The sequence below is a fragment of the Castor canadensis genome, chromosome 1 (genome assembly GCF_047511655.1).
Source record: "Castor canadensis chromosome 1, mCasCan1.hap1v2, whole genome shotgun sequence".
Classification (NCBI taxonomy): domain Eukaryota; kingdom Metazoa; phylum Chordata; class Mammalia; order Rodentia; family Castoridae; genus Castor; species Castor canadensis.
This window is the reverse complement of record NC_133386.1, coordinates 89,820,399-89,837,399: the sequence shown is the minus strand read 5'-3', so window position 1 is coordinate 89,837,399 and position 17,001 is coordinate 89,820,399. Positions and strand designations below refer to the sequence as shown.

At 38.8% G+C, this 17,001-nt stretch overlaps 1 protein-coding gene across 4 annotated transcripts in view; it reads right to left on the bottom strand.

Annotated features, from left to right (window-relative positions):
* Mei4 (meiotic double-stranded break formation protein 4) overlaps positions 1–15,231 on the bottom strand; it is a 178,294-nt gene extending 163,063 nt beyond the window's left edge. For 3 of the 4 annotated variants that reach the window (XR_012449834.1, XM_074079556.1, XM_074079570.1), the window contains exon 1: positions 14,878–15,231. The gene's annotated coding sequence lies outside the window, so the exon portion shown is untranslated. Of the gene's footprint in view, positions 1–253; positions 335–14,877 lie in introns of all 4 variants that reach the window. The other variant, XM_074079562.1, reaches the window with a different exon arrangement.
* Positions 15,232–17,001: the final 1,770 nt, after the last annotated feature.

Below are 17,001 nucleotides of genomic sequence, written 5' to 3'. Positions count from 1 at the left end.
TGGGTAGACATGCAAACACTCAACAATAAAAAAGCGAAATCAATAATTCACAGGTCTGGAGTCAACTCTCTTGGACAAGGAAAAAACCTCTCTCGATCTCTCTCCTTCTTTTCCTTTTTCCTCCTCCTTCCCTTCCTTCCTTCCTTCCTTCCTCCTTCCCTCTTTCTGTCTGTCTCTCTGATAATATCCCATGATACATTTTGCTGTGAGGAAATTCTTCCCTGTTCAGTATGCCTACTAATTCATAACTTACCTGCTAAAATCAGACGTTCTGCTGACTTTGGTTGTTTTCTTCTATTAAACCAGGCATCCAGCTATCTGGCTGTGCATGTAACTAAACCACAAAACAGCAATCAGTCTGGAAATTATACACTTCCTATACCCCCATTAATCATATCCCCCATCTCCCTTTAGGAAAATGAATGAGGTTTTCCTGAGAACTCTAAGCAGGTAGCATGTGTCCTAGGCTCTGTTCATGCTGGGAGACAATTTCAGATTTTAGAACACCTCTGGTCCTACCTAATTGCCTACTTGTATGTCCTAAACACTTGAGAATTTCTGTCTCCCTTACCCAGTTCATTCCATGGGAATAACCAACTACGTAAGGCTGTGTTCACTTTTAGACAAAAGCAGCCATCAGATACACTGTCAATCAGAAATCAAAAAGACGAAGGGTTATAGACCATGAACAGGATATTCAATAACTGGTTGTTACCTTAAAATAAAAATTACCCTATGTAACTATCTTAAACAAACAAAAATGTCTTTTTTTTCAAACCAGAACAAGAAGGCAAAACAGTTCCTATCGGGCAAGGCTGTTACCAGCAGGACGGGGGAAGATATAAGGAAGGGTGTAGGAGGTGAATATGATGGAAATATTACTTATGTGTGTAAATGGGAAAATGAGACCTGTTGAAACTATTCCAGGAACGGGGGTAGGGGGGATAAAGAAGAATGATAGAAGGGATGAATTCTACTATGATATATTGTAAAAACATTTGTAAATGTCACAATATACCCCCAATACAACAATAAAAAATAAAAATTATACATAATAAATAAAATAAAAATCAGCACGGATTTGCCCTCTAAACTGTGACCTTGGGTTATCAGAAAAGAAAACCAGTGACAAACTTCATTTTTCCATTTTAACTAACATTTTAGAATTGTAATATTCAACTCCAGGTAACTATTTTGCCAAAAAACACTCTCTGGAGGACATAAGGGAATTAACTGACCAATAAAGATATGAAATTAAAGCATTAAAATAACACTTTGTATATGTGACAGATGTATATTTTCCTCTGCTAAAAAAAATGAGAAGCATCTCACTGTGCTCTTTGATGACCAGACCTCTTTGAAATATTAAGTCTGATGGTAATTCATTAATTTATTTAACAAGTGTCTGTTGGTCACATACTATGTCCTGAGAACACAGCAATAATGAAAACAGATGAGTTACTAAGCTCATACTATTTTAATTCTAGTGGGAAGAGTCACAAAGTAAACTTTTTAAATGTGTATATAGATATAGATATAGATATCAGACTGTGATAAACACAACTGAGAAACATGCAGGTAAGAGGAAAACAGAAGATAAAGTATTATACTCAATTTTACATATACTGGTCAGGAAAGGCTTCAATTAGCAGGTGACATTTTAGCAAAGACACAAAGGGAATTTATGCCTATATAGAGGAACATGAAAAAGAAGGCCAAGGAAAGAGAAGTTGAAAGGTATAGGCTGGCATACATACAGTATATTCCCAAGTACCATTTTATTTGAGACCGTAAGAGTGTTATACATTAGGCTGGCTATTGTACCCCTGTTAATGATGAAGGCCTTAGGCTCAGCTAAATCGTTGCTTGCCCAATGTCACACAGCAAGTATTAGTGCTGAGATTTTAACCAAGATGTTATGGCTCATCCTAGAAGTCTGTCTGCTGCATCAATTGCCTCAATGCTGTGTTCAAGCCAGTGTCTTGTAGCTTGTCAAAAACAACCCATTAAACTGGACTCTCAGAAACTGAGATGGTGTTGGCAAAGGGTCTGCAAACCACATTTACAGCTGCCATAAAGATAACACTTAGGAATACAGTACTTGTACTGCCAGTAAAAGAAAGAAGATAGCTATTCAATATTTCTTCAGAAGCAGAACCAGAACCAATACTTGGAAATTACAGGGAGACACACTTCCAATGAACAGGTGAGTAAGATGTCTAGTGATAGGAGCTGTCCAGCAATAGAATGTGTTATCTTGACAAGTTATGAAATTCCAATTACTGGAGCTTCTCAAGCAGAGACTGAATGGCCATCTGTCTGAAATGAGGACAGAGTTCAGCACTGATGTGAAACCTATACAGACTGACCAATGTCTTTTCCAGTTCTGAATCTGTGATTTCACAAGCACCCAGGCAGTGCCCTGTGGCAGCTAAGTTACAGCTGTGAAGTCCAACAGCTTGTTTAAAATCCAAGGTCCACCACATGAACACTGTTTACTTAACCACTGTAAGTGTGTTTGCCTATCTGAAAAATGAGGCAAATAACAAACTATCTCTTATGGTTATGATGAAGATCAAATGAGATAATTCAAATTTAACACAGTGACTAGTATCTGCTAGGAGCTGGCAAAGGTTGCAATTATGATACAGATATGCTCATATAAGAGTGTTATATAAATATATACATATTATATATATATACATATATATAATGCACAAATTCATTTCTCTCCTTTCACTCTTTTATCAGCAACAGGAAGAGTTGACTGTCTATAACAGCACAATTGATAACAAGAGGATATTAATAATAACAGTAATAACAAATACATAGCTTTTTAGCCCAATCATGTCATATTACAACTCTCTTATCACCAGAAAATAAACAAAAAAATCTTTCTTAGCGAAAATATTTACATTTTCTTAACTATTAAAAACTCAGGGTCTTTTAGAATGAGAAAAAATAACTAACAGTCTGCATCCATGGTTCAGCACTGTGTGTGTGTGTGTGTGTGTGTGTGTGTGTGTGTGTGTGTTGCACATGGATACACACAGACATACACATGCTTTGTCTTTCAAAATAAGGGAGCTAAACTAGAACGCCAATGGCTACTTTCAAATTAATTCTTAATAAATAAAATGATTCCAGGTATTTCTTTTCAGAGGCAAGTAGCTTGTGCATGTTTTTATTAATAAAAAAGGAGAAATAAATATAGAAAGAAGCTATATGCTTATGTGGAAGTTTGGAGATGCTTCCACATAGTGAAGTATGGTTAACAACTTTAGATTAATTTACCATTACTCTTCTGTCATTCTGGATGAACTAACATTTATTGTTCATGGTGAAAACATTTAGGAATAGACTCAGCTAATAAGAGAACGCTTACTCTATAGAAAAAAATAGATAATATCATTTGATATTTCATTTCTTTAGTGGGGTGTTCAAAGATTTTGGAAAGCTATTACATGATAAAGAAAAGGAAAACCTGGGGGTTGGAGGTATATATCAGTGGTACAATACTTGCTTAATATATGTGAGGCCCTGGGTCCAATTCCCCAGCACCACCCAAAAAAAAAAGAGAAAGAAAAAGGAAAACAATTACTTGATTGTTTTGGTGGTATAGGGATTTAAACTCAGGGCCTCAAGCATGCTAGGCAGGTTTGCACTCATCACTTGAGTCATGCCTTCAGTCCAAAAAATTACACTGAAAGGCAGAATTTGTACAACAGTACATATATAGGTTTGTATCTGTTATCATATTTGATTCTCTATAACCCTGTGATATTACTGTTATTATCTATTCCTGTTTTATTGATATCCAAATAGGAGCACATAGAATAATCTGCCAAAAGTCACATAGTAGGAAATGAAGATCTTTAAATCTTTAAAGATCTTTTAATCTTTAATCTTTTTATTTTGGCTACCAACTGAAACAGTAAATTAGCATTTTTACACAAAACTATTTTACAATTTCAACTACAATAAAATTTGATACCAAAACATTGCTGAATATATGCCAAGAACTCGTAAGAGTTGGATATCACAAGGAATGACTTAGCAAGTCACCTAAAGACAGAACTGAAGTCCAGTCCAGCTTCCATAGACAGAAACATGACTGAAAATTTAATTTTCTAATGATCAACTCTTAGAAATTCCTTCGACACTCTACAATCTCTGCTTATTAACCCCAAATCCACCTTCAAAAATAAAATATAAAGTCCACTTTCCTAAATCACCCTCCAAAGACAAGCTTTCTATGAAAAATTCCTCATACCCACTTCTCTTAACACCATAGTATAAGGGTCCTTTTCATTATGGCAGCCTCCTCTGGTGATTTTGAATTCGTAAAACCCCTCTCCAGGGACACCCATCACTAAAACTCCAATTTGGTGATGAACATAATCAGTTACAACCACGAACCTTTTTGTCAATCCCACCCAAGATGATATTAAGGTGTTAAATGGTCAGGTCTTGGTAATAGTTCAGACTGATATAATGGAAAAAGAAGTAAAACTTTTTTTTCAAAATTGCTTTTAAATTAGATCTACAGTCACACCACAATTCTGTTGAGGATCAAAAACACTGCTGCCCTTGCTGAACTTCTCTGCTGCCTAAAGACAGTCCAGCTATGGGAACTTTTGCTGGACTAATAAACCACTCATTTCCTAACTGTAAGCCTTGTCCATGATGTGCATTCTGAAGAATACATCTTTCCCCATTTCCCTTCCTAGAGACTCTTCACTCAATCTTTATGGCCAGTCCAAATGCCTCTCTTTGAAGTCCTCTAGGTTTACCTCTCCCTCCTTTCTCACCCTGGTTCCACATTTCCACTGAACTATAGGGTCATTCTTTTCACAGGGTAGTACCAACAGCCACTTGAGGATCTCTCTTCCCCTGCTGGTCACTGAGTAAGCTCATAGAGACAGGCACTTTGCTGTTTCTATCACTTAGCTCAGTGGGAAACATTAAGCCATGTTGTACCTGAATGATAATGATAAAGGATTATAAGTTGCTTCTATAGTTTGGATATAGTTTGTCCAGCAAAGGTCTTAGCTCATAGTTTTGTAGGATAAGAATCCAACAGTATGGTGTAGGCTTTGGTGAGGGCCCCACAGCAAATGGTGGGATCACTTGTTGAAGGAAGAAATGACATCTCAAAAGAGGAGGCCAGAGATCAGTTCAGAGGTGGCCTTACTCTTATAACAACTCCTCTCACAAGAGTTCCCAGTCCTATAAGAGCTACCTTAATCTCTTCCAGAGGTAGCTCCCCCAGTGACCTAAGTAAAGACTTCCCACTAATCCCTACCTTTCACCTTTGAAAGGTCCCACCACCCCTCAGCAACACCACACTAGGGACCAACCTCTCAGCATCCATGCAGTCAAGCCACATCCAAACCACTGCAAACACAAAAGACACTAAAACAGAAGTGGAATAGTTCACAGAAAGGAGTAATTAACTCTAGGTAAGGAATTACAGAAAGCTTCAGAAAGAAAGCAGTACTTAAGAAAAGAGAGGATACATTAGGGAAATGATGTATTGATATGGAAATGAAGGCCTGGGTAACAGGATAAGCACAAGTAGGGAAGAGAAAACTATTAGCCTGTCTAAAGTAGGGAGCATAGTTAACCTCAAAGGGAAAGACTACAAAATCTCCTGACATCTTTGCATTCTGATCACTAGTTATTTACTTTACATTCATTTCCTCATTTAATAATTCTGTGACATGGAATTCAGTATCACAGAGGTGCTTTCTCAAAACTACCCAGTTAACACTGCTACTCAGTGCTTTTATTATTCATCTTACTGAATGTTTCTTTCCACAGTATAGTCCTTAGACTTGGATGCATATGATAAGCATAACCCAAATAAGATCAGGCCTCCCTAAGCTGCCCTGTGGTCATCTCATACCTGCTATAATGACTCTGTCAGGCTACTACCACTGCAACTTAGACACACACACATACTCACACACACACACACACACACACACACACACACACACACACACACACAGAGAGATTAAATGAAAGGCATTTAGAAAGAGGGTTTGGAGAATATACAGGGAACTTAAAAAACTAAATTCTCCCAAAACTAATGAACCAATAAAGAAATGGGCATGTGAACTAAACAGAACTTTCTCAAAAGAAGAAATTCAAATGGCCAGAAAACACATGAAAAAATGCTCACCATCTCTAGCAATAAAGGAAATGCAAATTAAAACCACACTAAGATTCCACCTCACCCCTGTTAGAATAGCCATCATCAGCAACACCACCAACAACAGGTGTTGGCGAGGATGCGGGGAAAAAGGAACCCTCTTACACTGTTGGTGGGAATGTAGACTAGTACAACCACTCTGGAAAAAAATTTGGAGGCTACTTAAAAAGCTGGACATCGATCTACCATTTGATCCAGCAATACCACTCTTGGGGATATACCCAAAAGACTGTTACTCCAGAGGCACCTGCACATCCATGTTTATTGCAGCACTATTCACAATAGCCAAGTTATGGAAACAGCCAAGATGCCCCAGCACAGACGAATGGATTAAGAAAATGTGGTATCTATACACAATGGAATTTTATGCAGCCATGAAGAAGAACAAAATGTTATCATTCGCTGGTAAATGGATGGAACTGGAGAACATCATTCTGAGTGAGGTTAGCCTGGCCCAAAAGACCAAAAATCGTATGTTCTCCCTCATATGTGGACATTAGATCAAGGGCAAACACAACAAGGGGATTTGACTATGAGCACATGATAAAAGCGAAAGCACACAAGGGAGGGGTGAGGATAGGTAAGACACCTAAAAAACTAGCTAGCATTTGTTGCCCTTAATGCAGAGAAACTAAAGCAGATATCTTAAAGCAACTGAGGCCAATAGAAAAGGGGACCAGGAACTAGAGAAAAGGTTAGATGAAAAAGAATTAACCTAGAAGGTAACACCCACACACAGGAAATCAATGTGAGTCAATGCCCTGTATAGCTATCCTTATCTCAACCAGCAAAAACCCTTGTTCCTTCCTATTATTGCTTATACTCTCTCTACAACAAAATTAGAGATAAGGGCAAAATAGTTTCTGCTGGGTATTGAGGGGGGGGAGCGGGAGGGGGTGGAGTGGGTGGTAAGGGAGGGGGTGGGGGCAGGGGGGAGAAATGAACCAAGCCTTGTATGCACATATGAATAATAAAAGAAAAATGAAAAAAAGAAAAGAAAAGAAAAGAAAAAAAAAGAAAGAGGGTTTGGTTTTTTTCCTTAAGACTCTCTAATGAGACAGGAGGAAGTCATATAACTTATCAATGAACCCTAAAAATCTCCACCAAAATCATTTTAAATATGTATAGAAAAGGCAAGGTTAAGTGTAAGGACTAGGAGAATATGTTCAGAAGCCAGGCTTCCTCACTCTGCCCCTTCCTATTTGTGTGGCCTTTGACAGACATTACTTACCTTCTCTGTGCCTCTATTAGCTCATCTGTAAAATGGAAATCAAAACAGTTCCTAACTTATAAAGTTGCTGAGGAGATTAAAAGTAGTTAGCTGACACGTGATCTCTATGAACTCGAACATCACAATGCTTGATACATTTGGGACTAGTATGTGGACATGATTCAATACCAGGCCCACTGCCTTCAAACAGAGTGTCTGAGCAAGGGCTGAACTCTACATCTATTAAGGGGTATAGGAAAAAGGCCAGGGTAGGTTGGTTTAAATGGAAGGAAGAAGGACCTCTGAAGTGAACCTGTAGTTCTTAACAATAAGTAGAACTCAAGAGAAGCAAAAAGAGGGCAATACAGTATTTCAAATGTAATGGAAAGAACAGACAGCATATAAGGGTACAGATATTTATGGGAGCATGCATGACCTCCTTGACTAAAGAATACAATATTTTAGGGAATAAAGGGAAATAAGATAAAAGGGTAGGATCTTAAAAGTCAGTGTGAGAAGTTTGCACTTCCTGCAGTAGATGCTAGAAGCCAGCTCACCCTTCAGAGTAAATGCATAAAATAATCCAAGTAGTGTTTGAAGAAAGAGTGTTTGCTGAGGAGGAAGAAGCTAGGGGATTAAGAGTACACAGTAAAGTGGACTGAAAGAAGAACCAGGCCCAAACGCTGAAAGTGTGAACAAAGAATATGGGAAACTTCACACGCTTATAAAATGACAGGGCTAGCTGCCAGATTAGAAAGTAACAGGGCAAGTGAGAGAAGGTTCTAATGTGATTCCAACATCAGGTCAATGAAGTAAGGGACCCAAGTCAGAAACACCAAATTTACTGGAAAATATAAAACGTACAAATAATGTTGATAAAATATTTACTCAGACTACCTGAACTATTCTTTGAAGTTGTTTCCTTAATTCTTTACAGACCTTCAACTTTTTATCAATGGACAATGAAAAAGAGATAGGCACATTAATAATAAAATAACTCTGCTGCTAGCTGTGCAGCTTGAATCAGTTCCTTCCTTAGCCAATCTCATGAAGTAGCCATCTTTTTGGGAAAGAATAGGAAACATTTACCACTAAATATTTTTATAGCAATCTGATATGAAATACACTCTCAGGGTCTTTGAGCTTAAACAGTTGCTGTTAATCGCTGTCTGCAATTATGTTGTATTTACTTACATTCACATGGCATTTATAGTAACATATTTCAGTTTGGGGAAACTTATTTTAATGAAGAGAGTTTATTGGAAATATATGATATGTAATACATGTAATTTAAAAAATCTATTTGTTAACATAGTTGAAACAGTAATTATCAAATAAGAAGATGTATGATGGATAGTGGGCACATTTTTTAATTAGAACATAAAAACTGAACTAGAGGTGTGGCTCAAACAGTACAGTGCATGCTTTGCAAGTGTGAAGCCCCAAGTTCAAACCCCAGTCCCACCAAAAATAAATAAATCAATAAATAAATACAAAAACTATCTTTATGATAATGGTTAATTTTGGGGGATACACCTTTAGTTTATTTTTTGGAAACAGCAGCCTCTTGAGAACTATACCATAGTGCTCTGTGCCCTATTTCTCATAAGAAATTTAGACTTTGTCAGCAAACATTCCACATCACTGATTGTTACCAGACATTGGAGATAAGGATGTCCCTTCTTTCAGAGGCTTTTAATCTAGTGGTAGGGGGGAGGAATTAGGAAGAATAAGAAAATGAATAAAATACAAACTAATGCATGAACAATATAACTTTACACAAGTAAACAAAGGATTCAGAAGAGAAAGTAGCTTTTTCCTATATTGTTCTAAGAAATAAAAAGAAAGGGATCACAGATAATCAGCTAGTATATAAAGCCTACTTGGGAGAATTTTAGAAGAATCACTAGCATGTTTTGTTTTTTAATCTTGCAAGGGATAGATATTCATGGAACTAAAAAGGAGATAAAGGAAAAGAAAATCAATAAGCAGTCTCTGAAATACATTACCTAACAATTAGATTAAAGATTAAGAAAGTCACTTCTCTCTCTCCAACAATCAAAATTACTTTCTAATGTGTTGTTTTTATTCTTCCACTCATTCAGATTAAACTAAAGCACACATTAAAAACAAGAGGATTTATTTTCCAAAGTTCCACCATGGTGAAGGCAATCTAATCAAAAATAAAATAAGGAATGAGCTCACTGAATAAATCAGAAGAATTAGAGAAGCTGACAGATATTTGGGAGTCCTGTTAAAAAAATAAATTGAACTTTCATTACAAAAATTGACTTAAATTAATGGTATACTTAAGAACCTACTTCAGAACATTTCCTTAAAGTCAGTTTGATCATCAACCAAGAAATAATGAATTTTAATATATTTTGTTATATTCCCAAGATGTAAGGTAGATAATGAAGAACACAGCACAGAATGAATGTCCAGGAAAAATACAATAAAAATAAAATAGAGCAAAATATGAAAAATATATGAGTCTGTTGATGTCCATTATTTAAATCTTAAACCTAAATAAAATTCAGAAAAATATTTTAAAATAGTGTAGTCCAAAGTAATAAAAGCCTGATTAGTATAATTTGGTATTTTGAGGAAAAGCAAACAAACATGGGATAGTAAACATTGTTCTCTTAAGATTTGCAATTTGAAAGCTAGCTTGCCCCCTTGATAGAAAGTCTCTAAATATATCTGAGTCCAGTAATGGAAAATAAATTAAGTAGTCATCAAAGACAATTTTTCACAAGATGTGTGGTGCTTAAATAGCAGAGGTAGGGAATGGAAAGGGAGCAGGATTACATTCTCCATTACACTTGCAAACAAGAGAGGAAGAGATGTTGTTCCTTGTCATCTTTATCCTTCCAGGTATAGTTGAGTATGATGAGACAAAACAGGGAAAAAGAGATTCTGTTCTAGGCCCTCTGTTTTTAAACAGAACAGCAAAAAAGCTTGAAAGCCTGCTGCCTGAAGAATAAAAGAATGAGGTGCACATTAGATTTATTTCACAAAATCCTAATGCACAGGACAAGGACTGTGGATGGAAGTAGTGTGTACATGCTCTATCCATCAGATGTGTCTACAGATGTCTGAGACAGCTTAGGAAGTAGTGAGTTCTGTGTTGTGGAAGGTATTCACCGCACAGCAGGGTGTGACGGCAATGTAGTAGAACATCCTCTACTTCTGATTAGGAAGGTTAAATGAACCACCTTCCAGGTCCACTTTTATCCTGAGGTGTTTCAATTATAAGAAATAGAAGCCACAGTCACTGACTATGATGAAATTAAGTCATTTAGTGACACAAAATAGGTATCTTTGAAAAAGTGCTAAGGTTACTACCTGGACCATCAGGTCCAGGCAAAAAGCTGATGGTCTGAGTAATGAGCATATGGTTTCTAGAAGTGTGAGCCACCTAAGGTACAACACAAAGACCCATAGTTGGTAACAACAACAGTATGGCACTTACCGCAGGCTTAAAGGCATGAGAGGAGGGATTAGTTACCAGATCTGGCAAAGAGCTGTGACTCATCCTGAGGACTGTGGGAGGCTACAGGGACCTGGGAAAAGTATCTGATGGGGCAAGAGAAAGACATGTACCACTGATGCTAACAAAGTTACACAAAACCATGGCAAACAATGGAAGTCCTAAAGTAGGAGGGAGGCAGAAATACATTTTCTCTCAGCTCCCTTCCAAAGGATGCAATTTGTACCTTTACTGGTGAAGAGTCTCAGACCTATTGCTTCTCACTATCATTTTATAGCACAGGCTCTTTTACATTATTAGACGTCTTCTCTGGAGTTATTTGAACTAAGTACTCAAATGCAGTATCTGTTCTACCCAAAATGGTAGTATCCCAGATAACCTGTCACAAGACCTAGAAATCTTACATAATTTTCCAGCAGATATCCTTGCTACTTATCTCTTTGTTCAACTGATATGTTGAATGAACTCCTACCTCTCAGGCACTGTGCTGGACACAAGGATACAATAGTCCACAAGAAGTTCATCTCTGCTTTCATGAGCTTTCAGCTACCAATGATTCCAATTTATAACACTCCCTATTCACTACGTGATCTCAGATGTACTATAAATCAGAGGCTGGCAAACCACAGTTCACAGAAAAGTTTCATGTCCTGCTTCTATAAACCATGCTTTAATTGAAACAGCCATGCCCATTCATTTATGTATCACTGCTCTTGCATTAGAACCTCACAAGCTGAATAGTTGCAACAGAAATAGTATGGCCTTTAAAGCCTGAAATATTTACTCTGGCACTATACAAAAAGAGTTTGCCAACCATTCCTGTAAATAAAATCTAATGCTTTAAAGATGGCATATTAAGAGACATATATTGTCACTCATAAACATTCCTGGGTGCCTGAGTTACAAACCGTATCATGCAGAGAGTTGACATCCTTCAGGGTTGTATTTCTACTTTTGTAATTTTTGTTTTTATTTTCTTTCATTTCTTTTAATTAACAGCTTTACTCATTTGAGGTCACGTTAATATGGTCTATCTAGTCTTGACTGATCAAACTTCTTCCACATCATAGACTCGTTCTTAAGAAAATACATTTTTTCTGAATCACACCAAATAAATTTTGACAGAGGTGATTTCAGGCTATCTTTTTAAACTGATTGTAAAAGCACTAAGCCAACACTCAGACGCTATCTATATAAATTCAAAACCATGGCAGCAATAGTACCTTTGCTTTCCTGCAGATACAGGAATGGATGTTTATTCCCCAATCACTTTACCCAGAGAGCATTAAAATTTTAAATGGAAAGGAAAAAAAAAAAAAAAAGACTAGCTTTCATTAGCTGTTACCAAAAATCCCTAATAAGAACTGATAGGCATGGTACTTGCTGTGGTTTCTCCAAAGGATGTTAAGAGGCCAAGCCTGCGTGGCTGTGGCTGATCATTGATTTCCCATTCCGCAAACCCTTTTCTTCCCCTAATGGGAATCAATGTAGCATGAATAAAATTAAATGGCCACTTAGTTCACATTTAGTCACCATAATGTAGCAGTAACTGGTTTGCGAAAGATACTTCCAAAACCTTGGTTCCTGAAAGTCTTCTCGCCCTATCCCCTAAATCACTGGCAAACTACACTTCAAATGCTCAAGGGAGGGGAGACTGAGCACAAAAATGAACAGAAAACCCATAATGACACGAGGATAGGAGATGATGGCATGATAACAAGAGAAATTGCTTTTAGCTGTCAACAAGGTTCATTCTACTCTTGATACCCTCAGGCTATGTCAGTTCCTTCTGATACAGGTGCCTTTAACATTCCATACTCTGTCAAATCAGTTATCACAATTTCAGCTGGATAATTCCTTTTGTAATTAATTGATATCTGCATCCCTCAGTGGTAAGTGAACTCCACTGATCACATCTGGAGCAGAAATCTCTATGGCCAACATGGGATGAACACTGAAAATGTATTAGGTGATTTGACATAATAAATGAATACAAGGACAAGCAAGCTAGATCCAAGACATTCTGCTGCACACAAGCAAGCTGGGGTTATTCTGTGCTATGTTCTTCATAAATAACAGCCAGTATCTTTCTGTCCTTATATGCCATAAGCAATGTTCTAAGAATATGACCTAGCTGCTTACCAAACCCTGCATCTTCTCCACCATCACTTGAACTCAGGGCCTTCACCTTGAGCCACTCCACCAGCCCAACTTTTTGTGACAGGGTTTTTCAAGATAGGGTCTCATGAACTATTTGCCTGGCTGGCTTCGAACTGCAATCCGCTTGATCTCTGCCTCCTAAGTAGCTAGGATTATAGGCATGAGCCACCAGTGGAGGGAAGGAGGGAAGAAGAGAAGAGAAGAAGAGAAGGAAGGAAAGAAGGAAGGAAGGAAGGAAGGAAGGAAGGAAGGAAGGAAGGAAGGAAGGAAATTCTCTAATACCCCAACCTCACCTAGATGTTCCTTTCAAGGTCACAAAAGTCAAATCCCTAATGCTTCTTTCAGCTGCAACATCTGACTCACAACCAGATCTCTATTCTTAAACCAGTTTGCTATGATTTAGTGGTATTATTCCAAATTAGTTCCCTATAACCTATCTAAAAATACATTCACTTTTTCCTCAAACCAATAGCACCTCTTGGCTTTATGACTGTTCAACCTTCTAGCTGATCTCTCAACCCATCTAAGCCATTCTCCACAATACAGCCATTAAGTATATCTACCTCAGGAATGCTTCAAAGTGACTTGGCTTGATTTAATTGGCTCTGTTAAATTAAGGCTCTGACCTTCATCTTCAAAAGTCTTCACAGATTAATTCAATGCACACAGACATACACGTTTTATCAAAAAGCTAAAATATTCCCTATGGTTTTACCACAATATACATTAGACTTCTAATTTCCTTGTATATACTAAAACATGATAGAAGGTAACATTTTTTTTCCTAAATTTTAAGATAACTCCAAATACTGGTATTCCTAATGTCATTCATGATGGGAAAAAAAATACTCAACATAATCACTTTGTTCTCCAGATCTTCATTCCCCTTTACATCTGAATGTCATTTTGTGGTCAACTACCCTGCTCTAAATTTGGAAAGTCATCCAAATTATGCATGCTTTAAATTGTGTTTGATCTAAAACCCTTCTGAGACAGTAAGTCTTCACAAGAAAAAATAAGTAGAACAGTGGGTAGTAACTCACGAATCTCTGCCAAGCCAGTCTCATTACAGCCACACTGAAAACCTCACAATTTTAAGTTCAAAGAGCAATACAAACAAATTCAAGAAAGTGATCAGTCTGTGTGCTATTAACTTCATACAAACATTGCTAGTGAGATAATCCTGCTCGGGCAGTTTACATTGCTGGATTTTTTTTCTACATCTATGTGTATTTTGTGAATATTAATTCCCACATTTCTTTATATTTTACGGTTCCAGATGGAATCCAGATCCAAAATCTGTCACTGTAAATCCAGTCATTCAAAGCCGTGTCCCAACTACTTGTGCAGACTTACTTCCTGACACTCTGGACCCTCCACACACACTCACCAGTGTTTTCTCGGAGCTGCTTTACTCTGCTAACCCCTCACGTGTGAAGTATGCCCCAGTGTTCCTCAAACATGGGGTGCGGGTCCCTCCTTACAGTGAGTGCCATAGCCTCCAGGCACTGTCCAGTCCCCACGCTACTTCTAAGGATCTTTTCAACGCGATTCCACCCTTTACTTGAACGTTCGCTATGTGTCCTTTCATCCATCACTAACACAAGCCTCGGAGATCCCAGAGAGGGGCGTCCCTGTCTGTCCCACCTGTGACGCCCACAGGGCTTCACCCCGCTAAATGCTCTGTAATTGAGCAGACGAGTGAATGGCCCCGCCAGCCCCACCGATGGTCTCTCCTCCAGGAACCATTTTGGCGGTCAAGCCAGGCTTGCCCACGCTCAGAGACGTGGAACATACCAGAGTTCCACAAAGTCGCTGGCGACGTTTCAGCGAATCCAGATGCAATCTTCTTAACTAGATAGCTAAAAACGCCCAGCGTTGTGCAAGGGCCACGTGCGGCTGAGAGGCGCGCGAGCTTAGGCGGTCCCGCAGCACGCGCAGGGGACAGGGAGCCCAGGGCGAGAGCCAGCGAAGCGGCGCGAAGAAAAGGCTCCGGGGGTGGCTGGGCGGAGCCCGCCCACCTCTCTGAGCTCCAGGCCACGGAGGGCGCCCTCAGGCGGGCGGAGAGACGCGGAGTCAGGAGCTTGGCGCCATCACGGCAGGAGCGTGAGGACAGACCACGGGCTGTGCCAGAATGAGCAAGGACCGTGAGGCCCCGCCCTTCTGCGCCGAAGAGACCACAAGTCCCAACAGCCCCCGCGCCTCCCCGGCCCCGCTAGAGTCTCGCGAGGGTTCGAGGCCGGCCCGCCACCGTCCACCGCGTGGAGTTGTCTGTGGACACCCGAGCCTTGGATCTACATGAGGGGAGTAACTAAGCTGGGCTCTTTCCTCAGGAGTGGAGCCTCTTTCCCTCGGGCTTTCTAACCTGGAAGTAAGCGGGAGGCCTTCAGCAAAGGGAAGCCGTGCCTGGACTTCACCGAGAGACGCCATGGCTCCAATGGACCAACGGGGCGGGACGGGGCGCCGAGCTCGCGGAGGGAGACCGGCAACAAATGTTTGCTCTTTTTCCAAAAATGAACCTCAACTTTTGTTTCTTGCACGATCGTGTGGTGGTTGAACAATGACGTTCCTTGCTTTCGTACTGTTCATCGCATTTTAACCCATATTCCGAAATGTTTTTTCTTACATCTTTTCCTTTGTCATTCTGCAGTTCCTTTTATATGTTAGAATTCCAACATAGAGTCTAAGCATCCTAAAGACAGATTTTTCTCTATTATTACAGCAGCTGTTGAGTAGCAGTCTGAAGACATTGAATACAATGTCAAGTATTTCTAAATAGGGCCTGCTAAACTTATTTCCTACATGGGTGAACTTGTGTTAAGACAGCCATTTGCAACCCATCAGTTACTGCACATTTCTTGAAAATGTTAAGCATCATTGCTCTGTCCATCTACCTGTTAAAGGAAGTCGATGATTTTAAGTCTGTTGTAATTTATTTAATATAGAATGTACTTCGTTAATCCTGCAGAGATGAATTTCAGGTAAGCCAGGATTAAATTATCTTGAACTCCAAATGAATGACCATTAAACAAGAGGCAAGTATGAGAAACGGTAGCAAAGTTGCCTTGTGTTGCTGTTGCGGGAAACAAAGTCACAGAGACCATTTTCACAGAAAGTAGGGAGTTTATTGCTAGGAGACTCAGGGGAGATAATTTCGCAAAGCCCTGAGCCCCTGTCTTTGTCAGGAGCTAGGTTAAATACTTACAGAGTTTATCCCCCACCCCACGCCCACAGAACGTGGTCACAGTTACAGGAAACATTGCAGAGCTAGCTGTAGGCATGCAACCTTTTAAAGCTAGTAGAAAGCTGCTTGTAGACTCATGGGGAAACCAAGGTGAATACCAGACACAGTAAATCCCAGGAAAGTAGCCAAGCTGGCCCCCAACATTGCTACATATGTGAAATGCCATTTCAGTTCCACCCATTCATTCATCAAACAAATTGCACTTAACTCCTGTTACACGGCAGGCTCAGGGAGAAAAACCACTTTTCTAAAGTAATTTTTTTAAAAACAATGAAGTAAAAAAGTACAAAGGTATACCTAAGGTCTTGTAGCTCTTGTTATTCATTACATTTAAATGCAAAAGATTTGAATGGTGCAAGAGTAGAATGGCAAAATAGAAAATCATGTTCTAATGAGAGAAAACCCATCAAATGCCAGTGTATATATAAGCAGAGGAAGTTTTATGGTACTTAGGTATTCTTTATGGTCCAAATAAAAACACAAGGAAAGTAGTTTATGTAAGATATAAAATCTTAGATGAAAAGAATACTAAATTACTAGCTTAAAATAAACCAGAAATGAGTAAAATGAATAAAGTGGGTACAAAAATTATAATTAAGGAGTATTCTAAGATGGCTAGTTTAATCATCAAGAACAGAATATGTGATAAGATATCAAAAATATGAATTGTTTATGGT